At 44.1% G+C, this 17,819-nt stretch overlaps 1 protein-coding gene and 1 pseudogene across 1 annotated transcript in view; one reads left to right on the top strand and one right to left on the bottom strand.

The window, feature by feature from the left end:
• ONECUT2 (one cut homeobox 2) overlaps positions 1–17,819 on the bottom strand; it is a 47,454-nt gene that overhangs the window by 10,373 nt on the left and 19,262 nt on the right. The gene's annotated exons all lie outside the window — the stretch shown is intronic.
• On the top strand, positions 214–1,093 carry LOC107545397 (nucleophosmin-like; annotated as a pseudogene).

Below are 17,819 nucleotides of genomic sequence, written 5' to 3'. Positions count from 1 at the left end.
CCCTCCACTCCTGATAGTTACAGAAATAACAAACACTAACAGTATTTACTCAATGATTTTTGCCAATGAAAGCAGTTGGGCAAGGGTTGAAGGGAAATAAAACGAGGGAGAGATTTTTCCTGGTGTGATTCCACCCTGCATGTCTGTTCTGGGGAATGGAAGTCATTTATCTCCGTCTGCCTTCTCGCCCACCTAAGTGCATGCCACCACCCCATGGAGGATTTGATGGACATGGACATGAGCCCTCTGAGGCCCCGGAACTATCTTTTTGGTTGTGGACTCAAGGCCGGCAAAGATGATCATTTTAAAGTGGATAATGATGGAAATGAGCACTGATTCTCTTTATGAACGATCAGTTTAGGGGCTGGTGCAAAGGATGAATTGCACACTGTTGAAGAAGAGGCAATGAATTATGAAGGCCGTCCAATTAAGTAGCACTGGCAACTCTGAAAAATGTCTGTACAGCCACGGTTTCCCTTGGTGGCTCTGAAATAGCCACCTGTGGTCTTACCGTTGAAGTGTGATTCCGGGCCCGTGCATCTTCGTGGACAGCACTTAGTAGCTGTGGAGGAAGATGCACAGTCAGAAGACGGAGAGAAGAGATGTGAAACTTCTCAGGACAGGGTGTCCCCAATATGAGTACACACTTTAACAGCTGACAGCTCAATTTTGAAAATAAAATGTACTTTAATAAGCACTGCCTTTATAATTATTCAAAGTTTGTGTGTATACATTTTTGGGGGGCACCCTAAATATCTGGAAAGCATTCTGCTCCTGGAAGTGGTAGCAAATTTCCACAGGAAAAAGCAAAAGTTGCTGATGAAGATGAAGAAGATGATGATAATGGTGATAATGAAGATGAGGCTAAAGAAAAAGCTCCAGTAAAGAAATCTGTATGAAATACTCTAGCCAAAAATGCACAAAAATCAAACAAGAATGGAAATGACTCAAAACCATCAACATTAAGACCAAATGGTCAAGAATCCTTCAAAAAACAGGAAAATAACCTCCTAAAACACCAAAAGGACTTAGTTCGGTACAAGACATTAAAGCAAAAATGCAAGCAAGTATAGAAAAATCCTGGCACTACTAGTAAATTAAGCCCAAAGATGGGCAAAGAGGAAAAGGAGAGACAAATATAGTCCATGCTGAGTATCATCAACAGTCCAGACTGAAGTCTTCTATTTTAATCTCAGTGCCCCTTCCTGATTTACCAGCCACCCATGCCCCCCTTCCAGGCTGGAAGCAATAATCTCCTAGAGCACTTTTCTTTTGACTGATGTGATTTAGGGAACTTTTCTTTCTACTTGTTCATTTGCTTCAACTCTTTGACCATGTTTTAAACACCTTTGTATCTTCCTAGCTGCTCAGTAAATATTTCAGTGAATCAAAAAACAAAACAAAACAAAACAAAAACCCAGCTAGAGTGGCTCGGTTGGTTGGGAATCGTCCTGTACACCAAAAGGTTGCTGGTGTACATGCCCAGGTTGTGCCCTGGTAGGAGGCAAGCAGGAAGCAGCCAATCGATGTTTCTCTCTCACATCGATGTTTCTCCCTTTCCTTTCCTCTCTCTCTAAAAACCAATTTAAAAAATCATAAAACACACACACATTATACTCTACAGTCAAATACCCCCTTCTAAAAAATAATGCCAAGTAGCTCCCTATGACCCAGGAGTGTGTGTTAGAAACCCAACAGACGGCGGGTGCTCATCAGTGGTGTAGATGGGTCCAGCCACTGCTGGGTTCTAACTACTCCAGGAAGATTCTGCCACTAGAAAGTGTAAGTCACTTAGATCTGCTTCTCCTCCCTCTTGTAAGAGAAAAGCAGGAGGGCACGTTTAGGCTGATGCCGGTATTGTGTGATGGTGAGGAGGGGATGTGGATGCCAAGAGCCCTCAGCTCCCCGACCTCCCCTCCTCTCCAGGGGTGGTGGTCTCTATGTGGGCCATGGAGGTTTGAGAGCTCATTTCTATTTTAAAGACTAGGAGAAATCATTTCTTTATCTGCAGTGAGGTTCTCTACCCAGGCTACAGTGCCTCCCCACTCCACCCCAGCCTCTTTGGGTCAGAAACAGCATCAGCACAGATTGAGAATGCTGGCTGTTTCCTGTGGACTGGGACTGGCAGGTAGGTATACACAGGTAGAGGCATCTGTGATTAATAACAAAGGTTTAGTCAGTTACTGCCCAAGAAATCCAGGGTCCTGGATAGACAAATTTTTCAAACTACTGGGTTTCCAAAAAGTCCCGCTCCCTCAAGATCTTGAGATGCCAACTCCCCTCTTCCCTGGTGGCCAGGGGTGACTCATCTCAGAAAGGGGTTTGATTGATTTGTAGAGTGGCCAGATGGTGAGGGACAGCACCGGAGAATGGGGGAATATGTTAGGAAGGCTGAAAAACATGATATACTTAGCTTTCCTTTAACTCGCAGGTGGGGAGAGGCCCAGATGGTGAGGGACAGCACCGGAGAATGGGGGAATATGTTAGGAAGGCTGAAAAACATGATATACTTAGCTTTCCTTTAACTTGCAGGTGGGGAGAGGCCCAGATGCCAACCACAGAGTCTGGTGACCAGCCTGCCAGAAAATGCTGCTTTCCACGCACCACTAATTTTTAGTCCTATAACAAAAGTTCTTTGGTATTTGCATGCTGAGGGTTAATGGAAGCCAGGGAATCTGTTGGTGGGGAGGGGAAAAGAGGGCAGAGTGGTAGGGAGAAGTAAAGTGGAGGGTAGGCAGAGGGCTACCACCTGCCTGCCTCAATTTCCCCTTTGGTCTTCCCTGGGAAGGCCTGTCCCTGGACATAGCTGGAGTTCTGGGTCGGGTAGGGGGGACAGTATCTAATTGTTTCTGTGAGGCAGATACAAGCTAGGGGTTATCGTAGAACCATACTTCACCTCCTGACACCTGGCCCCCCAGTGCTGTGGCCCGAGAGAGGCCCATGGGAAGGCCAGGGGCAGAGTCCCTGGAGAGGAGGGGAATCCTTGCTCCACCAGCAAAACAGGATATCAGATAAAATGCCCAGCCCTGGGCACGAGGTTCAGGCAGAGAAGGACCTATCTTGGAGTGTTTTCAAGACACATGGAAGACCTGCTGCCCTCACCCCCAGACTCCCCCACACCTACTGGCCAAAGCTGATGGTGCCTGCTTTAGTTTAACCAGGTCGGTTGAAGGTTTAACCCCTGCCAGACTGACTGCCCCCCTTCCCCTGGGGAAGAGGGCCTTTTTAAGTTCTCCATGGTCATTCTGACCCTTAGCATGAATAAGAAGAGGCACTGAGAGGAGGGAGCAGAGGGAACTGAGGCTTACAAGAAGCAGGTGTCCCCAACCGGGAAAAGCAGCCCCAAGGAGGGAACTGAGGCTGGCTAATTGCAAAATTGGCCCCAATTCTTCCCCTCCTAATAACTATCCCCCTGCAATGTGACTGCAGCTCCTCCCAGCATGAGGTGGAATTTGTTCATCTTTCCTGTGGATCTGGGCTGGGCTGGTGATTTGCTTTGGCCAACCCAATGTGGCAGCAGTGAGTGTGGAGGTTCTGAGCCCAGGCCTCAGGAGGCAGTGTGCTTTGTTCACACTCTTGGAACTCTGCCTGGCCACCAGGAGACAAGCCCAGGCTAGCCTGGGTGAGCGGCCCCAGCAGCTGACTGCGGGTATAGGAGCAAGCTCAGCAAGAACCACCCGAGCATGGCCTGCACTGGCAGAGTCACCTAGCTGACCTGTAGACACCTGAGCTAAAATAAATGTTCATGGCTATATGCCACTGGTTTTGTGGTTCTATGTTATGTAGCATTATTGTGGCGACAGATAACTGATATAGAAGCCAAGAATAATCTTTGCTTTCTGCCCAGGGAGTGGGTCAAATGTAAGGTAAGGAGCCTCAGCTTGACATTGAGACCTGGTTTCAAATTCCACATTAGCCACTTACCAGGTGCATGACCTTGAGCCTCAGTTTCCTCATCTATAAAATGGGGACATTTATGCCCACACTCTGGATATGAAGAGGATAGCTGTAATGTTTTCTATTGAACAGGCATTCAGTAAATGTAAATATCCCTTCTTCATAGAGAAAGAAAAAAGATTAGGCTAGGAATTCACAATTAGAAATGATTTTCTAATACTTCCTCAGTGGTAAACTGCCCAGAGGGCTAATAGCCAATAAAAGCTTAAAGCTTTTTGTTTTCATTGTGAAGTTGTCTAATAGCCAATTCCCAGCCTAGTATAAAGGGAAGGCTGTGATGCATTTTTACATACGTGTCAGAGATCTTAATAGGCTTTGGACCACTGGCGTTTCTGAACATCACTAATTTATGTCCAAATACAGTCTACATATGATGGGTATTGTTAGCCCCTCATAAAAAATGCATAATTGCTCTATTCTTCTTGCATTCAGTAAATACTTTCCCTGAATAGTTCAATGTGATCTTGCCACGGAGCAGGGCTCGGGCAGGGAAGGAAGTCATTGGGGTATGCATTTGTCAGTGCCAACACTCAGCCTCCCAGTATATGGCTTTGGAAACGATGCTTAAGGAGCAAGAATCATTTTCACCTTTTAGCCTGAGAGCCTGAAGCTGCCCTTTTACAAGGGCTTGTGCAAAGGGGGAGGGTGACCCTCTCCAGCGACAAAGGCACATACACAGGGGCTGGAGTTGTGTTGGAAAAATCAATTACAAAAGTAAGTTCCCTGGCCCGGCTGGGCGTGGCTCAGTGGTTGAACATCAACCCAGGATCCAGGAGATCATGGTGTGATTCCCGGTCAGGGCACATGCCCAGGTTGCGGGCTCGATCCCCAGTCGGGGGTATGCAGGAGGCAACCGACTGATGACGATTCTCTCATCATTGATGTTTCTATCTCTCTCTCTCCCTCTCCCCTTCTCTCTCTGAAATCAATAAAGATATATTTTTTAAAAAAAAGAGGGAAAAAAAAAAAGTAAGTTCCCATTTGTCCCTCCAGCCTTGTTCCAAGAAACCTGTGGGATTTTGAAGTAAGAAGAAGAGAGATCAGCTCCTTTGAATTGTCTGCACTGCAGAGGTGGCTCTTTGCTGCTGACAGAACACCAAGCCCATGGGAAAGTGATGGTGTCCAGGGGGCAACCTTCCTCTGGAACAAATCTGCATGTCCCCTGACCGGGAATTGAACCGTGATCTCCTGGATCATAGGTCGATGCTCAACCGCTGGGTGATGCCGGCCAGGCTCAAGAGCTTTTTAAAATAACAGGATCCCTTGCATTCAAATAGGGAGGCAAGAATAGAAGAGCTACATACTGTAATAGTACATATTTAATGCTCAGGAAGCCATGGATGCTGATATATCTTAGCAATACAGGCTCCTCAGGCCAGCAAAGGGATGGGTGCCAGCACACTGCTACAGGGGACACAGAGAGGAGGGTTCTGACACGTGAGACTTGGGGCTCAGGCTCTAAGCATGTCCACTGGTCACTGAGGGCCAGAGGGCACCAGGAACACTGATCATCCATCCGGGAAGTAGAATTCTATTTCCTTCCTTCCTTCCTTCCTTCCTTCCTTCCTTCCTTCCTTCCTTCCTTCCTTCCTTCCTTCCTTCCTTCCTTCCTTCTTTTCTCATATAGGTGTCTTTCTTTGAAAAGTTAAAAGCTCTGGCACATACAGATTTGGACATTTGGCTTTGGGGTATACATGTGATTCACTTCAATGATTTGTGGATTAAATAAGTTTTGGATGTACTGATCTTAAAATCGAAACCAAACTTAGGTTTTTGTCCTACTATTAAACACTTTAAACTTAGCTTTTTTGTTGTCTTTTGAATTTTCCAGATTCATGTAGTTTTAGTGTTTTCTGCTGACGCTTTAGCCAGAAGGCCACAAAATCAAAAAGTAGGTAGTTAACATTTTAGGTATATAACAATCAAGGAATGCAGAGATAAGAAAAATGGAGAACATGCTGTGATTTGCAGACCTTATTTTATCTAAATTAAGTAGCTGAATGTTAGGCAACAATTGATAAATTCTTTCCTGATATTGGCACTATCTATTCTTTTTTGTGGTCTTGCAGTAGGCGTATGCTTTCTTGCCTTAGAAAATCCCCTTTTCTTTCTTCATTTGGAGCTGTTTCCAGCCAGGCAGAGCAACAAATTGCCCTCTTGTGATGCCAAACACAGAAACAAAGTCGTGTTCAGAGAGGTAATTCTCCTTTTTGGCAGGGTCCACATCCTCAGGCAACTCTTGATTCTGATTTTTCAACAGAACTTCTATAGGGTAATATTTTATCCCAGAATTCAGGGAGAGGGTTGCATTCCTCACGTCAGCAGTGATTCTCGTGATAGGAGCAGCGTCTCCCAGCTCTTCTTTTAACTGTTCATATGATTTTCCCACCTGAAGTCAGGGCGAGAGGTGGCGGGGCAGCCTTCCCACAGAGAAGAGCGGGCGGAGGCCATCGCTCCTTTGGCGAGCCCTCCCCCAGAGCCGGCAGGCAGGCACCATGTTTGAATCTCCAGCATCTAACTCTCTTTATTTTTTTAATCCCCACCCAAGTATATTTTTTCCATTGCCTTTCGGGGGGGGGGAGGGAGAGATAGAAAGAGCGATATAAACATTGATGTCAGAGAGACACATCGATTGGTTGCCTCCCACTACAGGCACCGACCAGAGACAGGGATTGAGCCTGCAACCGACGAATGTGCCCTTGGCCAAAATCGAACCCGGGACCCTTCAGTCCGGGGGGGGGGGCAAACGTCCTAATCACTAAGCCAAACCGGCCAGGGCCAGGAGGTAGAATTCTTGATGAAGTAGGAGAGGCTGCAAGGGGCATGATCATTTCAAATCATTATTTGATTACCTTGTGCTCTCTAAAATTTAGAAGCTATCAATAGTCCTCAGGTGCTTTGCAGTTTTGCCTGCTGTGATTTCTCCGTGATTTCCTGAGCTTATTACTGAAGGCCATCTTGGTCCAGACTCCCACGGAGCCAGCAGCATGATCTTGGCTCCTGAGAGCTAAACTCTAACTTCACTCTCCTTCCTCCGATCATCCCTGGCCTGAGTCCGAAGGGAAACTTAATGGCCTCGTCTCCCGGTTGGGAGCTGGCTTGCCTCGTGGACCAGATGCCAATCCACTCAGGCAGTGCAGCCAGCGCCATCCAAACCAACATCCATTTGGGAGGCCAAGGACAGAGACAGGGAGACACGCCACGCAAATGGACTTGGAGCCGTTCTTGGTCGTTGGGTTTCATCCCTCCTACGGCTCCCTAATGACTGTGAGTGCAGCCAAAGCCCTGGTGAGACGAACCTCTCAGCCATTTGGCAAATTATCCTGGACAGCCAAGCAGAGGGCACTCGGGTTGACCCCCCCCCCGTGTGCCAGTGAGGGCGCTGCTGCCGCGTTTCTTAAAGCAAATATTACAGGCGGGGGATGCGGGAGCAGGAGGGAAAGGGGAGAGAAAGGAGAAGGGACAAGGGAGAAGGGACAAGAGAGCAGGGGCCACGAACGCATGAGCACAGGCACACACCCCTCCCCTCCTTCTGGGGACTCCAGAAGGGGGTCATGTCCAAAGTGCAGAGATGCACAAGCCCAGGAGGCTTGGTTTATAACCCTCCCAACATCCTCCAAGGCCTGAGCCACACCTCGGGCTTCATTTGACCTGGGGCAGATTTCTGCCTCTCTGGGTCTCCCTGCAGCACCCTCTTCCCTCATGTGGATGATAAATGACAAACTTCTGCTCTGCCTCTACCCCACCCCCCACCTTCACTTGGGTGTGGGAGGGTTTAAGCAGGTTGGTCATGACAAGTGCTACAGCAACTCCCCAGTGTTCATTTATTATCAAACGAAAGCCAGCCAGCCACCACTCTCAGTTTCGGTGCCTCAAAGACATTCTCCGAGAAAAACAAGTTTTATTTCCTTCCCTATTTTTATCTTCAATACAAAACCACTGAAGGGGACTCAGGAAATGGGAGTCCTTGGATGTCTGCCAACTTGCTTACACAGAGGTGGGGCCTGGAAAAGGCCCAGGGTGGCCCCAGAGGGCGCATCTCCCAGAGGAGGGTGCCAGGTCTCTGCATCTCTTGCCCTGTGCTACTCCAGCAGTCCCTTCCCAGCACGTCCTGCTGAGGGCGGGGGCTTGCGTGCCCAGCACAGATGTGCCTTCTACCTCAGCTTCCCTTTCAGCAGAAACTCTCAGAGCAAAAGGGGAGCCCCAAGGAAGAGGTTTCTAACAGCAGATGATCCAGGCCAGTTGGTAAAAAAAAAAAAAAAAAAAGTCCCATAGAGAGAATGACGTTCTAAGAGGTAACATGATTTGCCCAGCACTGACCACAGCTAGTCAGTGACACAACCTGGGAACCCAGGTTCTCTCACTTCTAATCAACATGGCTTTTACTTCCCACTCGGCTATCAGAATACATCTTTTGGGGCTCTCAGCCTTTGAATTCACAATTCCTGGTCATCTATTCTGCCTATGAAGAAACCTGGCAAAGAGACAGCTTTGGTTGTGCCACACAGCTGCATTCCTGCAAGCCACCCAGGAAGTCATGAGTTGCTAAAGACATTTAACTCTGCATAAAAACATCTGGTTTAAAAGGGCTAAGAAAGCCTGGTGCAGCCTCTCCTTACTTCCCACCAAAATTGCCTCAAAGAGCTAGAACAGCGATTTTCAACTGGTGTGCCGCAAGAATTATTTTTTAAAAGGATATATGGACCTGTCTTTTTTTTAAAAAAGTTTTTTATTGATTTTTAGAGAGAGGAGAGAGGGAGAGAGAGACAAACATCACTGTGATAGCAAAATATCGATTGGCTGCCTCCTCCTGCATGTCTCCTACCACGAAATGATCAGGCAATCTTTTGGTACATGGGATGATGCCCAGCCAACTTAGCCACACCGGCCAGGGCACTGCAAGAATTTTTAAAACATGCAATACCTGATTATTTAGTCAGGGGCACTGACCTCTTTTTCCTTAGATTGTCGAATTCAAAAATGACAACAGCCAGCACAACAAGAGCCAGCTGGTGTGAATGAATCAAAATTATATCTACTTTTGGTCAGATTGGCAAAAAATATATTTTTTGGTGTGCTGCAAAGTTTTAGTAATTAGTTTGTGTGTGCCATGAGATGAAAAAGGTTAAAAATCGCTGACCTAGAATAATAAATTCGCCAAACTGAAAAGCAGGACTGCAGCCAACTTATATGGGGGCATTTCTGAGGAATTTCCACCTAAACTCAGGCCAATGGAACTGGATTTAAAAAATAACACCTGAGGCCCTAGCTGGTTTGGCTCAGTGATTAGAGCATCGGCCTGCAGACTGAAGGGTCCTGGGTTCGATTCCAACCAAGGGCATGTACCTCGGTTACAGGCTCAATCCGTTAGGCACGTGCGGGAGGCAACCAATTGATGTGTCTTTCACACATCGATGTTTCTCTCTCTCTCTCTGAAAAGCAATGAAAAAAATATCCTTGGGTGAAGATGAAAAAAGAACCCTTATTCACTGCTGGTGGGAATGTAAACTGGTACAGCCACTATGGAAAACAGTATGGCAGTTCAATAGCATGTCTTTGGAAAGCTATACCAATGAATCTGCAGGAAGGTAGAAGGGTCAGGGCCTCCTTTTGCCACAGGATCTCAATGATGTTTAAAAACAAGTAACTCATGTTTTTCATAATTATGTGAACAACATAGTTGGGGGAAAAACCTTCTGGAAAAATATATCCCTCTTGCAGAGTTTAACACCAGATTCACAAGTCCAGTCAAACAGATAAAAAACCAAAACAATTAAGTCTACCAAAAAGCCCCACAAAAAACTAGAAGGAAATATCTCAAACTGTTAAGTTTCAGGTGAAGCCTGAAAGAACCACTACTGTTCAATATTATACTGGAAAAGTAGTCAATGCAATAAAATAAGAAAAAACAAGTAAGAAGTGAAAATTTAGAAAGGAATGAAAGTAATTGATAAAATGACAAAATCCAACATGAGCTGAATGGTCATTACTCAATAGGCATTGTTCTAAGTGTATTAACTGATGCAGTTTTTACAATCAACCTATGAAGTGGTTTATAATTAATGATACTAAGTCATAGAGAATTAAGCAAATTATTTAAGGTTACACAGTAAGTAATAAAGCTGGGATTCAAACTCGGGTAGCCTGATTCCAGACTTCTTGAACCTAACAGCTACCTTATTCTGCTTCTCCAGGCAGAAATAACCCTCATAAGCTAATATGATTTTTTTAAAACCTAGAAAACCCAAGAGCCTCAATACTCAAACTGTTAGAACTAATAAGAAAGTTCAGTAAGGTGGTCAGTTACAAGATGACCACCTTAAGTCAAATTTGACCACAAAAATCAATATTGATTGTGTATACATAGAAAATCTAAGATGATACACAGATTAACTATTAGAATTAATATAAGAAGTTAGCAAGACTTCTAGACTTAATATCAGTAGACAAAAATCAACTGTATTTCTGTGTTACACAACAAACAGAAAATAAAAATGATACTGTTTATATCAGGATCAAAAATCAAGTTATCTAGAAATAAATCTAACAATAGGTATGCAGGATTTTGACAGAGAAAACTATGAACTTTGTTAGAGAAATTAATGAATACCTAAATCAAAGGGTGAAAAGGCTCAATATTATAAAGAGTTTAAGTCTCTCCATATTGGTCTATAGATCCAATCAAATCTCTAATGAAATTCCCAGCAGATTTCTCTCCTTCCCTCCCTTTCTTCTTTCTTTCCTTCCAGTTTTGGGGATTTGACAAACTGATTCTAAAATCTATATGAAAATGCAAAAAAATCAAGAATAGCGAGGACTTGCTGTCTCAACCGTCAATAAGACTATAATGGTGTGGTACTGGGACCAGAACATCCAACAGACCAGTGGAACAGAACAGGAAGCCCACAAACAGGTCTGCACACATACGGACACTTGATTCAGTGTCAAGACTGGTATTGCAGAGCACGAAGAAAGTGTGCTACTTTCAATAACCGAGCTGGGGTAACTGGATAGGCATTGGGTGGGCTCACGTGACCCCCACTTAATAAGTACACAAAAATAAGTTCTGCATGGATGAAAGACCTTAGTGTGAATGACGACACAATAAAGCTTTTGGAAAATTATAATCTAGAATAATACCTTCATAATCACAGGAAAGATTTCTTAAGACTGAAAAAGCACTAACACCAAGGAGAAAGATTTACATATTAGAGAACATTAAAATTAAAAACTTCTGAGTATCAAGAGACGTGAATAAGAGAGTAAAAGGAAAAACAGGCTAAAAGGAGAGCCATGGATATTTGCAACACATATGACTGACAAAGGGCCTGAATCCAGAATACATAAAAACTCTTGGAAATCAGTAAGAAAAAGTCAGACCCCCTAATATGAAAACAGGCAGACTTGAACAGGCACTTCGCAGAAGAAATCCAAATTTCCAATGAGACTGTATAAAAAGATGCTGACAGTTTTTAGTAATCCAGGAATTACAAATTCAGAACAACATTATACACTCACAAAAACGGCTTAAATGTATAAATCTCTCAATACCAAGTGCTGGCAAATAAATGAGGACTCCCCTAGGCTGCCAGTGGGAATGGAAATTGGTACAACAGGTTAGAAAACTGTTTGGCAGTGTCTGAAATGGCTGGATATATGCATGCCCGTGACCCAGAAGTTCTGCCCTAGATGGACTGCCTCGCTGCAGACGCTGCCCTGTGCTGGCACACTCACGTGGCCTTCGCCCTTGCAATGCATGCCAGCCCACGTCAGCTGCCAGCATCCTCACCTCTTTGCCTAAGGGCTTCCTTTGGTTGCCAGATCCTGCTCGGTCCCTATGCAGGGCAGGCCAGAAGGGCCAGGGAACCTCCCAGGAGCTTCCTCCAATCAGGGGATGATGGAGCCGCCAGGTAAATACCCCAGCACCCTTGTTGGCCAAGCAGAAGACCTGAAACATTTTCTACGGGCACAAAGACACTTGGTAGGATTAAGTTTCAGTTTTCCATGGTGGAAATGTGCTCGATGAAGCAACTATTATTGGGTTTCTTCCCTTCTCTGTCTTATTTCTCCACTCCTTTATCAGTGCTTTCTGGGGCCACCTCTCAAATAAACTACCTGTACTTGAATTCTTAAGAAATATGTGAGTATGTACATTAGAACACATGACCAAGAACGTCCAGAGCAGCTCTGTTTGTAACAAAACTAAAAGCAACCAAAGTGCCCATCAACAGGAAAATGGGTAAATTGTGGCATATTAATTTAATGTAATACTATATAGCTATGAAAAAGAGGGAATCACTACTACGTGCAATAACATGAAGAGAAAAATAAAGCCAGACACAAAGAAATACACACCGAGTGAGTCCATTTGTATGAAGTTAAAAAAAAAAAATGACAAAACTAAACTAGTGGTTAGGGGTACATACTTCAGTGGAAAGAACTTTGAAACAAAGCCAAGAGGTGGTCATAAAAGGCAGGTTATTGCTTATCTTTATGGTTGAGGAAGATTATTGTTGTTAATCCTCATAAGAGGATATTTTTTCCACTGATTTTTAGAGAGAGTGGAAGGGAGGGAGGGAAGGGAGAGAGAGAGAGAGAAACATCAGTGTGAGAGAGACACATCAATTGGTTGCCTCCCATATGTACCCCGACCAGGGATCAAACCTGCAACCCAGGTACGGGCCCTTGACCAGGAATCAAACCTGAGACCCTCTGGTACTTGGGTCAACATCCTAACCACTGAGCCCAACCAGCGAGGGCAAGGGAGGTTTTTATTTTATTTTATTTATTTTATTTTAATTTTTTATTTTTTGAGGTGTTTTTCTTTAATATAAGGAAGGGGAATGGGGAGGACTTCTGGCATGCTGGCAATATTCAACTTGCTTTGTGAGAATTAATTAAGCAATCCATTTATATTTCATGCACTCCCCATAAGCATGTTTTATTTTACAATACATTTTAAAAAGGGATAGCTTTCCTATATATGAAAAGTAACCTATCAGAAAACACAACAGAAAATAATTCACAAAACAATTACCTAGGGATAACTCAAAAAAAAAAAAAAAAAGGAAAGACCAAAACTATCACTTTTCTTTCCTTACTGAAGATATATTTTTTCTTCTTTTTCAATTTTTTAAATTAAGCAAGCATTACAATATTAATGAAAACTAATCTTTTTTTTTCCTTTTTAATATATCTTTATTGATTTCAGAGAGAGGGAGGGAGTGGGAGAGAGAGAGATAGAAATAGAAACATCAATGATGAGAGAGTCATTGATCAGCTGCCCCCTGCACGTCCCCGACTGGAGATTGAGCCGGCAACCCGGGCATGTGCCCTGACCGGAATCGAACCCTGATCTCCTGGATCCTAGGCCAACGCTCAACCGCTGAGCCACGCCTGGCCAGGTTGAAAACTAATCTTTTTAAAAATTGTGGGAAATTACACTTAACAAGATTTCCCATCTTAACCATTTTTAAGTGTGCAGTTCAGTAGTGTTATTCATGTTGTGCAGCCAATCTCCAGAACTTTTTCATCGTGTAAAACCGGCAACTCTATATCCATTGGGCAACTCCATTCCCCCTCTCCCTGGCCCCTAGCAACCACCGTTCTACTTTCTGTTTTTATGAATTTGACTACTCTAGATTCCTCAACCAAGTAAAATCACACAGTATATATAATGACCTCAAGGTTCATCCATGTTGTAGCATGTGTTAGAATTTCCCTCCTTTTAAGGCTGAATAGTATCTCATTTTATGTATATACTACATTTTGTCTATTTGTCCATTGATGGACACTTGGGTGGCTTCCACCTTTTGACTATTATGAATGCTGCTGCTATGGATATGGGTGTATAAATCCCTCCTTGAGATCCCGCTTTCACTTGGGATATATGCCCAGAAGTGGTATTGCTGGATCATATCTTTTAATATTTTAAGGAACTGCCATATTCTTCTTACAGCACTGCACCATTTTACATTCTCACCAACAGTGCACAGATTTCCAGTTTCTCCACATCTAACTGGGTTATTTCAAAACACCCGAAAGGGTGTGAGGCCAAATAAACTTATAATGAAAAGAATTCTGAGCGAGTACCAGACTTCCAAAATCTAGGCAGCACCTGCCACATACTTGCCAAAGCAGAAGAGAATTTGCCTGCCTCATTCTAGGTCCAAGTTCCCAGGGCAGGTTGCTCTTGGCACTATCCAGTCCCTACCTCAAGGTCCAGAAGATATTAAAGTGATGTTCACTTGCCACCCAGAAGCTCACCCCCACTTCTTTCTCTTTAAAGCACTCCCTCCCCTCTGCAGCCCTGGGCCCCTCCAGAGGCCAGTCCTCCCTGCAGGCTTCCCTCTCTCCCTGCATCCGAAGGGCAGGGACAGGGTGCAGCTGTAACCGGACCCACAGAGCCACCCAGGATGCACCTGAGGAGCAGAACTAATGGCACTGGGTGATCACTCGGGGAATAGGGCTGCAATTACCCCTTGGATGCTTTCTCCAAGATGACCACATGCAGAACACCAAGAGGGGAGAGAGTAATGAATCACCAAGTGAATTAACTGGAAGCCGCTCTAATTAGCGTTATAATTTTTTCATGAAAACACTAATGAATATGAAATAATGTGGCCATGAAACCACTAGGACAATTAATTCTTGGGAGTAATTTGGGGTCAGGAAAGGATTCTAGGGACTGTTTAAATTGACTTGTGTGTTGAGAATTCAGAGGCTGCTGGCTTCAAAATCTTATATTAGCAAATAAGTTGATACTTCAGAAAAAGCAACAGTGGGGTTTCTGTGGGCCTCCTTCCTTCCTTCCTCTTATCCCTCTCTTCCTCCCTTCTTTTTTAAATATGTTTTTATTGATTTTTTTAGAGAGAGAGGAAAGGAGAGGGGAAAGAAAGAGAAACATCGATCGGTTGCCTCACATAAACACCCTGACCTGGGACCCAACCCGCAACCTGGGCATGTGCCCTGACCGCGAATTGAACCGGTGACCTTTTGGTGCATGAGTCGATGCTCAACCAACTGAGCCACACTGGCCAGTGCCCTTCCTTCCTTCTTAAGGCTCCTGGCTTTGGCAATAAAGACAATGGTGTGAACCAAACCAGGAACCCTTCAGGGAGTTAGATAAGGAGCCAAGTGAAACCACAATGAATGGATTTGGTAACGTGATAAAGAGGCAGGGTCCAGGCGTATGGAAATCAGAAAAGATGCTACGTAGGAAACCATTCTCAACACAGCCTCACAACCACCTGGATGTCTGAGAAAACAACCTCCAATGGGGCTCCTAAACCTGTGATACTGCTGGAGATATGAGTTGAGTCTTGGTGCCTGAGCTACAATTTTTCCCATGTAAAATTGTAAAATTCTGTCAAACGTGGAGTTTGTGCTCAACATGTACCACACTTGCAAAATAGGCTCTATCCCAACATAAGTCAGTAAGGATTCAGTCAGAACCTACTTCGTGCACTGATGGCTTCCATGTTCTAAGCATGAGCTTAGCAAAATGCCCGTAATTGTTAGGAGAGTCTTGAAAGCACACGGGGCTGGGAATGGGGCAGTGGTAGGAGTCAATAGTACTGCTGCGTGTTTGACCAGTTTGGAAGGATCATACCCAGAAAGCAATGTGGAGTCTGGCAATGTCTCTCGTCACAAATTCCACCAGTGAAAATGTTGCAAAAATTTTGCTGAAGAATAGATTTGCTCATGAGGAATAGGGCATCTATCACCTGCAGTATGGAGGAAATGAGAGGTAAATGTGTCAGGTGCAGTCTAAGCACCTGTGGTGTCTCATTTAATCTGCACACCAGCCAGATGAAGTCGGATGTTAGCCTTACCCCCATTCTACAGAGGAAGCAACTGAGGCTCTCTGAAGTAATCACTTGTCTGAGGTCTAGCTAGCTAGTAAGTGGGGTAGTGGGACACAAATTGGATCTAACACCAAAGCTCATGCTCTCAAAGATAACACCAAGCAATACTCTTAACATAGAAACTATGGGAGAGTTGGTGACTTAGGCCAAATCCTTGCTTATGTGCAGAGATGTTACAAAATATAATATTAATCAATAATAATAACAGCTAAATTAGCAAGCATTCACAATATTGTTTGTTCTAAGCATCTATATTCATTAGTTCTTTTAAGGCTTATTTAAGGTATACCTTATGATGTACTTATTATTTGAGGCACAGAGATTGCTATGGGCTGAATGTTTATGACCCCCAAATTCCTATGTTGACATCCTAACTCCCAAAGGTGACGGTATTGGTAGGTGGGGCCTTTGGGAGATGCTTAAGGCACAAGGGTGGAACCTTTATGAACAGAATTAGTGCCTTATGAAAGAGGCTCCAGAGAGCTTCCTAAACCCTTTCGCCATGTGAGCATTCAAGGAGAAGTCTACAACCTGGAAGAGGCCCTCACCCGACCACAGTGGCACCCTGACCTTAGACTTCCAGCCTCAAGAACTGTGAGCTTCTGTTGTTTCTAATCCACCAAGTTTGTGCTATTTTATTATAGCAGCTGGAAAGGACTAAGATGGTGATGAAGATAAACCTTGAAGACCTTGGAGAGTCTAATGATTTCTGAACTGTTTAAAGGCTAATTAACAACGCAACAAAAAGCAGGTCTTTGGGACTATTATTATTTTTTAATAGTAAAGCAGTGCTTATGGAATGCCAACTCTCCAATTACAGCTCTATCACCCTAGGCTCCCTTGCTGTTGAACTGGAGGGAATGGCTGTCTCTAAGAGACCCAGGATAAAAGATGAGGGGGGTTTGTTCTGCTCATCTTCAATAGCAGAGTGGGTGGAGCTGAGAGATAAGGACTTTCTTCTCTGTCTTGCTTCCAAAGATACAAGACATTGGGAATCCCACCTCTTTAATGGGGATGAATCCTCAGACAACTCATCCTATTTAGTTTCAAACCCAGTCTGGAATTCTCGCCCCTCAGCTATGCAAGTAAGACCTTTGTATGCCCCAAAGGAAGCTAGCTGCCTTGAGCTACACTGTGAGTTTGTAAACAGGAGTCCCAGGACTCCAGCTAATCCCTAAGAAATCACCAACACTGTTCACGATGCTCAGCATCCGAGTAAACCAGCCTGCCAAACAGCAGGCATAAAAGTATGAGGACTTTCTGGGATTGCAGGGTAAACAAGTTCAGGGACAGCTTGTTATGAATAACAGGAGACTACATCTACCTACTAAGGGTGTCATTTCGTTATATCCATGGGAAGTGTAGGCACTGGGTATTGATTCAGAGGATGCCACCTCATATGTACGCAGAACAAATCCGGCTAAACAAAGTTATCTGCCCAATGGAACTAAAAAATATTTCTCAATTTAATTTTAAATAGACCTCGATGTGAAGGAAATTTAATTTGGTAAGTAATATAGAACCCAATGAAATGTCCATCAAAATTGCTTCCAAAGGTTTAAAATGTTTTCCTTTTCAGACAATGTAGTTAGAGCAGCTGAGATATCTACGTTAGTACAACGTCTTGAAAAGTAGGGCGAGGAAATCAATGGGATCACCTCTCTGAATTAAGTATGCACAAATGAGAGCAACTGAAATCCATATAAATCAGCTCAAGTAGCCCTCTGTGTACCAGAGCATTCGCGGACAGGCAGCGAAGGATGCAAATAAACACACTGACTCGGGGCATACTCACTAATGGAAGGCATCTCTTAACACCTGCATTAAGAATCAAGACAAAACTGTCATGTATTTTTTAACACTGCTTATGATTTAACAATAAGACATGCCCCAGATGTAGAACCTAAGGTTAAAAAACAACAAACCTTAGACTTGGTTGGAGTCACAAATGAGTCAACCTTTTGATCTTTTTGACACTGCCTTTGAACTGCTTCT

Source organism: Miniopterus natalensis, chromosome 7, assembly GCF_054644295.1.
Source record: "Miniopterus natalensis isolate mMinNat1 chromosome 7, mMinNat1.hap1, whole genome shotgun sequence".
In the NCBI taxonomy this organism is placed as follows: Eukaryota; Metazoa; Chordata; class Mammalia; order Chiroptera; family Miniopteridae; genus Miniopterus; species Miniopterus natalensis.
Note: the sequence above shows the minus strand (reverse complement) of the source record. Positions and strands in the feature narration are given on the sequence as shown.